This window comes from Acyrthosiphon pisum, chromosome X, assembly GCF_005508785.2.
Source record: "Acyrthosiphon pisum isolate AL4f chromosome X, pea_aphid_22Mar2018_4r6ur, whole genome shotgun sequence".
NCBI lineage: Eukaryota > Metazoa > Arthropoda > Insecta > Hemiptera > Aphididae > Acyrthosiphon > Acyrthosiphon pisum.
The window spans coordinates 71,816,674-71,829,107 of record NC_042493.1 but is presented as its reverse complement, the minus strand read 5'-3'; positions in this window follow the sequence as shown (position 1 = coordinate 71,829,107).

Genomic DNA, 12,434 nt, shown 5'->3' with positions numbered 1-12,434 from the left:
AAAAAATTTACAATTTTAAAATACTCATAACTCGCATTAAAATTAAAATATACTAAAAAGCATATGAGGTTGCCTAGATCTTATCTTATCTTTAGATTTTATAAGAGGTCAATTCACTCTAATTTTTAAATTAACGGAGCTACACGTGTTCTGCTGAGCGTAAAATTTGTTATGTTACGCCCTCGTAAGACGGAGACAACACATGCGGGTATCACGTCCTCTTAAATATTGTCAAGTGCGTATAGTCGAAGTCAGTGGAAATAAGGAAAACAAGGAGTTCTACTTCTCCTTACTTGTATACTAACACTATTGTGGACTGTGGAGTGTGGAGTCATTGGTTAAATAATAAATATCCACTTGTATTTAAAATTGTTCATAACATAGTAAACTATTAATAGTATCATCCTCTGTAATTACCGATTTATAGAAATCAAATTAATACTACTGACTGCCGAGGACCCGTTCTCGTTTTTATTATTAAAATTATAACCTAAGAAAATCTAGGAAAACAGTTTTTAACAAGTCGTATAATTTCTGACAAGCTCTCTGTTATTTAGAAAATGCCGACTGATAGTTATGAAAAATTCAAAGGGGGGGGGGGGGTGTGAAAACCCACTATACCCCCATTGCCACCGGCCCAGTGTAGTACAATAGTATTTATAATACAATTACATTTATCTGTACTAATTTTTTGTCGTAGATACCTTATTTTACTTATGTACACAAATATTATATAGGTACATCTGTACCTAGGTACTTGGTTCTTAATACTACATTATATTGTTATAAGAAATTTATAATATTATAACTTATAAAAGAAACATAATATTTTATTTATTTTTTAATGTAACATGAGTTTTAAAATATAGTTCATAAAGATATGTACCTACTCGTTATTATTGTAGTTAATTTTTTTTAAATATCAAGATTAGGGATTATTTGCGTTGTCATTTTTGTCAAATAGTTCCATTGTTGTGGTGATATAAATCATTTAGTAAAACAATTTTCCAGCGCACTGTATATATTAGGTACCTATATCATATTATATTCGTACCTATGTTCCCACATAAAATGTCAGAAAAAAATAAAAATACTACCGTATTTAATATTTGTTCTATAATAGTTTAGACAGTATACAAAACATTACAATCAACATTTTTGTGCTACATATTTATATTTTTAATTTAAGAACTTGTAATATAGTATTTACAAACGTATAAATATTGTAAAGAAAGTAATGCACAAATATTTTTTCTGTAAATGTCCTGAAAAAAGTTATTATAATATAATATTGTGAACATTGAACAGATTTAAATTTTTAAATTATTATTCTTTCGAACAAACTTTTAAATACATATTATAAATTATAACTAATAAGATAATCTCTCATGGCATACTATAATATACTATATAGCCTCGTGTTTACTAATGAACACGGTATTCGTTATAATATATTTAAAACACAAAATCAAAATCAATAAATATTATATATTAATATAATATAGTGTATAGCATATGATACTAAACACAACACTCACATACCTAGTGTCAAGTGTCAACCAAATCCAGACGGGATAAGAAAAACTGGTTTTTGGATGGGCCCTCCTCCAAGCTGTGGCCTAGCCGTCCCCCCGACGGGTTACAAAACATTTGTGTATCGTTGCATTCGAAAAATGAACTCTGTGTAATTCTTCAAGTTTATAATTTTATTGTTTTTCATTAGTAATACTTTGTGTTTAAAATTAAATTGTTTGCTAACTATGAATTAGAGTTACCTCCTCATTAGTGACAGTATTAAACTATTAAAGGTTTATGTGCCTCGGGGCGTTAATATAATAATTGCTGAGTTTAGCGAGGACAAAAGAAAAAAGGGCTTAAAACATACGTATGTTGTACATAAACCACCATCTAGCATACAATATGTGCTTATACGTTTTTATATGCACAGAATAGTCTTTACATGCCTATAGATATCAAGATTTTTTGTCGCCGTTGGGACTGGCTTCGATGTAGTTACCAATTATAATTTGTATTTATTAATATTATAGCTTACAAATTTTAGGTAACTTTTTTATGCCATACTCATTCTCTAATATATATTTTTCAATGAAAAATTCTTCAATTATTTAGAACATCTGCTAGACTGCAGGCTATACTATATTTATGTAAAATAATGATAACTATAATATATTGTCTAGTGATATATCATTCTAATCGTTATTTATTTATTTATTTTAATTTGTGTGGTTTGAATGCGATAATATCGTTTAGTAATATCCATTTGAATGTATTTAATTTTAACGGGCAATAAACATAAGTGCATAACATTAATTAATATTTGTATTTCATTTTAGATTTATAAAATATTAAATTAAAGCTTCCACACTAATCTGACCATTGGTTAATAACACAGCAATGGATACAGTGATTTTTAAACTAGAACAACGTTTTGCTAAACACGCTGAAATATGTTCAGATTTTACATGCTTAGATCCTCGTCAGTTTTCAAAACCATTACCCACAACTGCTCTTTTCAAACTTAGTGAAGTTCTTGGATTAGAAAATACTTCTATTTTAAGGGAAGAATTTCTAGATTTTACCAAAAAATGGGATAAGCTTAAATTAAATTTACCTGAAGTATATGCAAGTTATAGAAGTGATGAGGAAAATGAACATCCAGAATTAGATCTAGAATGTTTGCAAGAAAATGAGTTTGAACAAAATCTATGTAAAACAAATAAACGGTGTTTAAATTGTTTAAATTGTTTTCTTTGCTGTTTTAATGTATTGTTAAAATATAGATTATATGTTAAAGCATATAATAGCAATTTAATATTTATTTTTAGTCCATATGTATATTTTAACACTATCATGCACTCAGGTAGGCTGTGAAAAGAGTTTTTCTACCTTAAGTTTTATTAAAAACCGACTTAGAAACCGCCTTTCAATGGAAAATCTTGATGCATGGATGTTAATGCATTTAAATAAAGATATTTTGGAAACATTAACACATGAAAACATCATTGAGGAAATGATAAAACATAGTTCAGTATTCAAAAAAATGTCGGTTGTTTAAAAATATAGATTACCTACCCTTACAAAGAATTACTATTATTTTTTATATAATTTATGTATTCTGTTTTGATGATATTTTTTATGTTAATATTTGACAATGTATTTATATTAATTGTTTTTTTATTATATCATATTTCAAAAATAAATAACTCGTGACAAAGGCTAGTCATACACTTAACACAATATTTTTTTTTTTTTTAGATAATTCACTATTAACTAACATTTTTTTTTTATGATAGAGCTTGTCCCCTCAGGTTCAACTATGTGGCTGGTCAAAAGAAGTGGGGCCGCCAAAAAAATAGAATTTCCCGGTACACATATTGGGGCTAGTCCAACCCTGCTGACCAACCACCTAAAATCTATAATGTACTATCTATCTATTCGTGATATCCCAGGTAACCCCTGAAGATGTTTAATACGGAAATGGTGTTTTGACCTTCTAATAAGCGACTAAAATCAACCACTCAACGCCATGAAGATTTTTCAATCATTATGAGAAATTAATCAATGACTACTTAATATAATTCATTTCATTTTATTGTAAAATAATTGTTTACAAAAAATTACATTATTTTATAATAATAATAATAAAAATAATAACTAAATTAAGGTATGTAGATATAAGCTAGGGATAAATTAGCATGCTCGTGATTTGTGGTTTTCCTTATTTTTTTTTTAGATTTATGCTTGGTTGATAATGTTAAATAATTTTACGAGGTTATCCATTCAAGTGTTTTACATAAGTAATTTTATGTCATTGCAAAACAAAATTTTTAAAAATAATGATATTTTTACAATTTATATAGTTATTATTTAGTTTCTCACTTTTTTAATGACAAAATAAATTTTTAGTTTCATATACCAAAGCAGAATATTTTTTGTCAGTGTTTTTATACGTATAAAAATTGAACTTCGAACGAGTAATTATAACTTGAAGTATTTAAAGTTTTGATGATTGGAGACGTAGAGTAGTGGAGTAGTGGCACAGGGGTACCCGAAAAATTTAGGTTCACAACTCCACTTATCAAAACTTTAAATATTTATAACTAATTAGCTACACATTCAAAATTCGATCGTATATTTCGAAATAATCCAAAAATTATATTGCTTTGGAATATTAAATTAAAAATGTATTTTGTCATTCAAGAAAGCAAAAAACTTAAAAAAAAATTATAACAACAAAAAATTGTAAAGATATAACAAAAAAAAGTTTTGTAACAACACTAAATTATTTAAAATATTATTTTCAGTCACTTAAATTTATCACCTTGTATATTATATCTCAGTATATAATATATTTAATATGCAAGCGATAAGGAATTATTAAATATTGATAAAAACGTTGATATTATTTGTAAATACTAAATAATAAAGATCGAAGTTTAATAATAATTATTTTTGTATGATACAAATAATACATAAGTTTATATACTAAGACAAATAGTTTATTTTTGAATATTCAAAGTTCAAACAAATTAGAAGTATTTTAATCAAATTTGTTGGCGGCCACTCGACGGTCGTACCATTAGATAAATTATAATATGTACAGTTTCACAACATAATATTAATTGTATGTTTTACATTCCTCATTTTTCATGATAGACTATTTTGTTTTGGTCTGAAATTATACAGTTATATATATTTTATTGTGTTACAGTTTATATTTGAATTTTAAATACCTTATTAGTTATTTTGTTTTCGAATTTAATTAATTTGATATGAGTATAAATATTTTATATATTGTGTATTGTGTTAAATTTAATCTTTAATCATTCACATATTCTCCTCTATTAATTTAAAATTGTAAATTTACTTTTTAAATTATTTAAATTGCAATAAAAATATTTTGTTTAAAAATAGTAATATAAATTCTGTATGTTAACTGTTGTTTTAAATATAAGATCAATTATTTTATAAAATGTATTTTTGACTAATTCTGTTTTACTGAAAGTGATTAGCTTTGACTCATTAGTTTATTCTAAATGTCTAACTAATAATATTATTAAGATACAGGGTAAACATCGGTACTTAGGTAAAGGTACATATTTAACTGACAACGACGTTTTATTTAGTAGGCATCGATATAAGGTACAGAAGTATAGATATGAAAATTCAACCATTTTTATACAAAGTATGAACTAATTATAATTTTTTGCACAAGAAATAAATACAATTGTCTTGATAAACTATTATAGTCCAAATTGGCACTGCTTGATAGTTATTATGGTAATTTGATCACATTTAATGTATTGGTAGAAAACTATACGGGAAATGGGAATATAGGGAATATCAGGATGACTATTTCTAACTTAACATTTTTACCATTAATTCATTTATCGAAGACAACTTTACTGTCTTTAAGCTACAAATTAGTTATTACTATGATTTTAATTACATTAAATATAATTTATTATAACCGTAAATAAATAATTTTAAATTTAAATATTGGAATATTGTGTTAAATGTAGTTAGTATATCATATTTTTTATTAGTTAAAAAAATTCAATCAATAGGTTTGATTATTATTCTCTTGGTGTGGGTGTTAGGACAAAATGACATCTGGATCCGGGTGCCATAATATCGTAAAATGTATTAATTGGTCGTAATTAAAACTATAATACTCATAAGTCATAACAGTATATCTATTTTTATATCAACCGATGTTTGATTTATAGTTAGGTTATTATCGCAATGTAATATTACTTTACCATAAAATCGTAACCGAAAAATAAATTTCTCCAAAACTACAAGGAAATTAAAAAAAATGATATCTTTGATAAGTACCATCTGTATTCAGCAGTATATACCAAATCTCTAGAGATGCTGCATAAACTTTTAAACTTTTTTTACCATCTCAAAAAGTGTTTTCCAACAAAGAAAAAGAAGCTTTACAACTAATAGTCAATACATTCTTCCAGTGATCGACCCGCATCAAAAGACCCTGCCCATGATCTGGTATAAAAAGCTCGTAGAGGGGTTCTTTTTTATATTTTATTATGTCATTTAACGTATTTCAATTGATCATCACACTTCAACTCACCTAAATATAAGAACTTTCTAAATACATACATCTGTACAAACTGGAGTTTATTCAGGTACAAACAAGTGTAAACAATAAGTGTTTGTACATTGCGTACTGCAGAATTATCACCATATTTTATTTTTAAAGATATTTTTTTCAACATTCATTTCTGTGGTATAAAAATTAAGTATAGTATATAAAAAAAACTAATAGCATTTTATGTTAACAATAAAAGTGCTAAGATTAAATTAACAAGTAAATATGAACGTGTACTTATTAGTTATTACTAAAATTACTAGATTACTTCTGACTTTACTAACCTTCACTGCACTACTGTTAATATAAGTTAAAAAAATATATATATAAAACAATAGAGTAATATTCTTAATTCTATGATTTATTACTTATTATACCCAAATAATAAACTGAGGACACAATTTTTCATGTTTAAAAAATATGTTTCTTCGATATTTATTTGTATCAAACATTTACTATTCATTCTTGATTCTTGATCCATTCTTGATCCAACAGATATATTAAATATTGCATGGTAACATATTTTAGTTCATATTACTTTATTTGAGTTCTCAGTGTTTAAGTGTGATAATTCCTAAATTTAATTTCTATTGAGGTTACCTATCATAGATTTATGCATTTTCAATATACGGGAATTATATAGGTACTTATTAATTATTATAATTCTATTGATAGTTTAAGAATTCATAACTTCAGATACAAAATTAATTAATTTGCTCTTCCAATAATTTGAACAAAAAAAATATCAGAACTGAGTTATACATCAGTTCTGATAATAAAAATAATGGGAATCGAATGTCATGGTCAGATATTGTTAAATATAGGTACTATTAAAATGTACTATTTATTTAAATTCACCTCACTTATGATTGGTGCAGAACACACAATTTCTTATGCTATTCAGAGTAAATCATAAAATAAATAAAGCAAAATGCACTATTTCCAAAACATTTCACAGACCCTACTATTTACATCTTAAATTTTATTTACTTAAATTCTATTGCTCCCGTTGAAATCGAGTAATTTAACTAGGACTTACATATTATGCTAAACTATCTAATATAGTTTGGTACCTAATATTGCAATCATCGTATTTATAAGATATTTGCTAAGAACAAACATATTAATGGGAACAAACCCAGTATAATGTACCTCGCCTTAGAGTCTTGTACTCTTATTGGGTACTAAAATATGAAAAATGTAAACAAGTAAACTTTTATTTTATAATAAGTGTAATAAATATCAATAATGGCATTACAAAATTCGTATGATAATAACTGATAAGCATTAAGCAGCCATTATATTGTCGAGTGAATGTCCTGTATGTGATAGTGGTTTGCGGTTATACCTAACTTATAACTAGGTTTAACCGGACACGATCTCTGGGACATAATAAGAATATAAACATAAAAAACGGGAATACCAAACGGCAGTTTCACGGAAATTTCGTATTCTTCGACTCATGATGGTTTTCATTTTCACTAACTAATTAGACTTGCAAGCTGAAAGGTTCAAGATGGTGTAATAGATTGCCTTCGAAATATACTCCTGTGATTTTTGATCAGTACCCGTTTAAAGGCCGTAGGTAAACACTTATTAGTTACTATATTAACGTATTATTTATATTATATAACAAACATTGAGCATTTGAAACACGTAAAAAACAAATTAAGGTTGTTTTTATGGCAATTTGGAATGCATTTTTGCAGTTTCTTTATTTAATTAAAGAAGTATGGAACATGATGAATTAGTTTCAAATTAAATTATTATTGACTTTTTTGTATATGTACATTGTACGCGTATAGTAACAATAAATAAAGAACACGATTTCCTTTGGCTTAAAACGTATTTATGATAAAATATATTATTTTTACATCTAATTGAAATTCCAATCGGACGTCAGTGGCGCCTACTTTTGAATTAAAGCATTCATTTTTTGTCTTACATTTTTATTGTCTTAAGTTTGTAAAGTCATATAAATATAACTGAGTTAAGTAAACACGAGTTTATCTATTCTATAGTTAAAAAAAAATAATGTTTTCGTTACTTCAATTCTACGATCACTTTGTCGTATTGCCTCTATATTTATTTTATTTATTATACTTGTAGTTTAACCAATATTACTTTTCATACGCACTGTGGTAGTGAAATTTTTATTCTTACTCCATGGCCTCCGAGGACTTGATGGCCACCATGCTCATATTATGTACTAAAGTGCGCATGGTGTCTGCGACCCGCTTTTGTATAATATTGTAGTTTAGAAAAATAGCGAACACAGCTTAAAAATAATAATTTGTCATAAACTTTGGAGAAAAAATAAAAGTTTTATTATATTATAATTATTTATAATTAATGACGTAATTATTAAAATTAAAAATTATAATTAAGGATAAATTGGAGCTTAGGCAGTGAAAAACAAAAATATATTGCAATTATTTTAATCTTGTAATTACTTTTACTACTAAATTAAAAAATTAGATGGTACCTCACATAAATCATATGAAAATATAAGTCTAACAAATATAATTTAAACACAAACTATTTTCAATTAGTTACCTATGTTTACATATTATACGATTTAAATATACTTATTTTATTAATTTAAAATAACAGTCGGTAATAACAAAACATGTTCCTAATAAATTGGACAAAATTTATTTTTATAGTCATAAATTATAATAATTATAATAAAACATAAAAAATATTATAATGAACAAATATAGAATTCGTCACCTAATTTCAACTTTTATATTTTCAGTAACAAAGGATATTAATTAACGATTGGGTTATATTTTCTGAGTTTACTCAATTTTTGAGTGGAACGGCCGAAAGGGTGATTTAAAATAGCTTTACAATATATACCATTTTTCATCGTAAAAAATATGAAAGATAGTAAGACATTCATTTTTTATTTTAAAGTGTTTGAAGTTTAAATTGCCAAACTGAGCAAAAATGAAAGAGTTTCAAATGTCTGTCTTCTTTTAACCAGCCCATTTTTTTTTTTAATAGTTTCTGAGTTTATAATTTTGTATTATATTGACAGTTTTATTGCGTGATTGTTTTTTATATGCTATTACTAATAATTATTCTAATTATAATTATAATTCTCTCCATTACACATTTACACTTGAGGTGTAAATAGGCTATAAAATGTATTTTAATGTGAATTATTATGCGACACTTCTAAAATGTTTTAAATTTGGTTACTCACAATAAAGGTGTATACTACTTACACTGAAAAAACAAAATTGTTTTTACGTATTAGTCCATACTATATTATTGGTTATTTTAAAGTCCTATATTATTTATAAAAAATTATCATTATGTTCTTTGTATTTTTCGAGAACATTCTTAAAAAAAACCCAAAAATAATTCATGATACTATAAATAAAACCTGTTTCAATCTGTACTTATTGGAATATAATCATAATATTATATGTATATATATAATATTATATCAAGGTAATTAATAAATAATAATAAAATAATAATAATAATAATAATAAATAGTTATAAGTATTATTTATTGACTAAAAAGTTAGTTACAAAAGGTAATTTACAAAAATAGGTTAATACAAAGTAGTGTCAAAATGGTTGTGTAATTGTAGCTAATAAAACAAAAATATACAAAGTAAATACAAGTACGAATAAACACGTTGAATGGCCTATATTTCACCACTGAGGATAACCTCCTATTGGTTACGATAAAGTACTAATAAAAACTAAATATAAACATCTACACAGAATTCTACATAATTTTTGGAGTTATTCATCTACCCAAAAATAAAAATAATACAATCAAAAAAGCTCATTATTACGTATCTGTGAAACCAAGTGCACTATAAACCTAGGTAATATACATATCTCAACTCACACACAGAGTCGATTAAAATGAATATTAAATTTAATGCATTGTTGCGTTCGAAAAATCAATACATTTAATTGTTCTCAAACTCACGAAAAAACTATAGAACATTGACATTTTTTAATTTTTTACATACTGTTATAAAATATGTATTATGTTTTTATAATTTGCTGTTTAAGAATTTTAAGAATAAATATAATACATTTCATTCTTTGAATTTTGATTCCACATTTTTTATGAAGATGAATCTGAAAATATGTACATGAAAATATTTATTTAATACATTGATCAAGCAATGAAAATTGTTAGATTTAATTTAATTACGTATATCTGAAAGTTTCCTTGTTAGTTGCTATATCAAATTAATATACTCGTAAATATAAAAAAATTGTGATCCCTTCCTGATACTATTTTAAAACCTGAAATAATACAGAGATAATAAGCTTACTCTTTTAATGGATATTTTATTCTTTAATTCACAGTTTTTTGAAACTTTCCCAATTTTCGCTGAAAACTAAATTGATAAATTATTATTTTCGTGTGATACTCGTGTTCTTAAAAGTCTTAAACATAATCTACAGTAAGGTATGAATATATTATTGAACCTATTATATGAATATGAATTATTTGTAGAAATTGCATAGCTTTAAGTACTATAGTTTTTTATTTGTAATACAGAAAATAAAATAATACTGGTATGTAACATAATTGAAATTTCATGCATTTTTTCACAAATTAGAGTACCTATTGAAAGTATTGATGAATTAATTCTTATGTATTGTAGTCATTTCATTGTGAAGTTCCATGTTTGTAAATTATATTTATATATTTAGATATGGTAAATTTGTCCGTATTATGTAATACCAAAAACAAATATAATGCAATATACATTTAATTAATTTCAACAAATCGTCAAAATACATTAACAATACGAACTGTCCAATGAATTTAATACGAGGTATACCTACTTCATAATTCAATGTTATTGTACACGGCTATGCAACATGTTGGTTGTTACGCTTATAATAATAGTTATACGTACAAATTAATATATTATTGTTTGTGAAGTTTTGTAAAAAGAAAAAAATCCAGAACGCCTATAAATGTAATATAATATATTATATATTATATTAAATTTCCGAACGTATATGTATAAAAAAAAAATAAGTTGACTATTTTGAAACTTTGTTAGATATTAGACCGGTATTATTATCTAAATATTACCTATATAAACGCTAAATAATTTCAACATGAAAAAAAGTAAAAATGAAAAAACATAAATCGTTCAATGGCCCACGCAGACAAGTTAGGTCATCACGATGACGGGCATGTAATATAAGCGTCAAGGATAATGTTGTACGGGTAATGGACGGGCTGACCGAAGTTTGAGCTTTTCGACTTTTGCACGAGAAAACCTGACCGTGGTCCCGCCGCGTTTATGGAATGTTGTCATGGAAAACAGCTGCACGGTCGCTTAGGCCTGGCCAAAGATCGGCAACGCGGACGATCGCACAATATTATAGATATATAATATGTGTGGTGGTCAGCGGCCGTTTCGCGTGCACGACGGCAGCATGATACGAACGAGGACGTCCGCGAGTATGGGGAGGAGTGGGGTTGCAGCGTGTATCACCTCTGAACAGTTTATATATAAACTCATACACCTATCGGTCTGGTATATATACCGGCACCACCGCATCACCATTATGTACCGTGGTACAGCACTATTATCGCTGATGTGGGGTGGAAATGTCTACGCGTTTATATTCGTATTAGGTACATAGTACCGTGCTAGTATTATATATGTAGTTAATAGATGACCGACTGTATAATATATGATGCCGGTAACTTTGGACGGTAACGATAGATATAAATGTGGTTTCGTACTACGGACACGGTTGGATATACCTATGGCACAAGCGGTGTAATAACGCGGTGGTTGGAGAAAGCAGTACTACGACGATGTCGACGACGAAGACGGCGACGAAGATGGGATAATGACGGCGGATGGACGGCGGCGGCGACGGCGGCAGAAGGTGTACACAGAGAGCGAGAGAGAGAGACAGAGAAAACGCGTGCGAGCGAGAGTGAGAGGGCTGGCGAGAGCGAGCGCCGGCCGGAGATAGCGAGAGTGCGAGTGAGAGTCAGTGGGCGAGAGGTGCGCGCGGAGGACGGTCCCAGCTGCTTTGGCCGCCGCCGTCGAATTAGAAGCTGTGCCACCGCCGGCGTCCACCGGCACCACGCCGACACTGCAGCACCGGTGAAAGCAGGGTGGCGATGGTGGAGGCGGTAGGGGATGTAGTGCCGGCGTACACTGCGCGCGGGTCGAGACGCGCGCGCGACACGCCGGGGGCCCGGCGGTTTGCGCAAGCGGCACCGCCACGCCGAAAGCAGGGCGCGCCACAGCCTCGTAGCAGCAGCAGCTTCGGCCGCGGA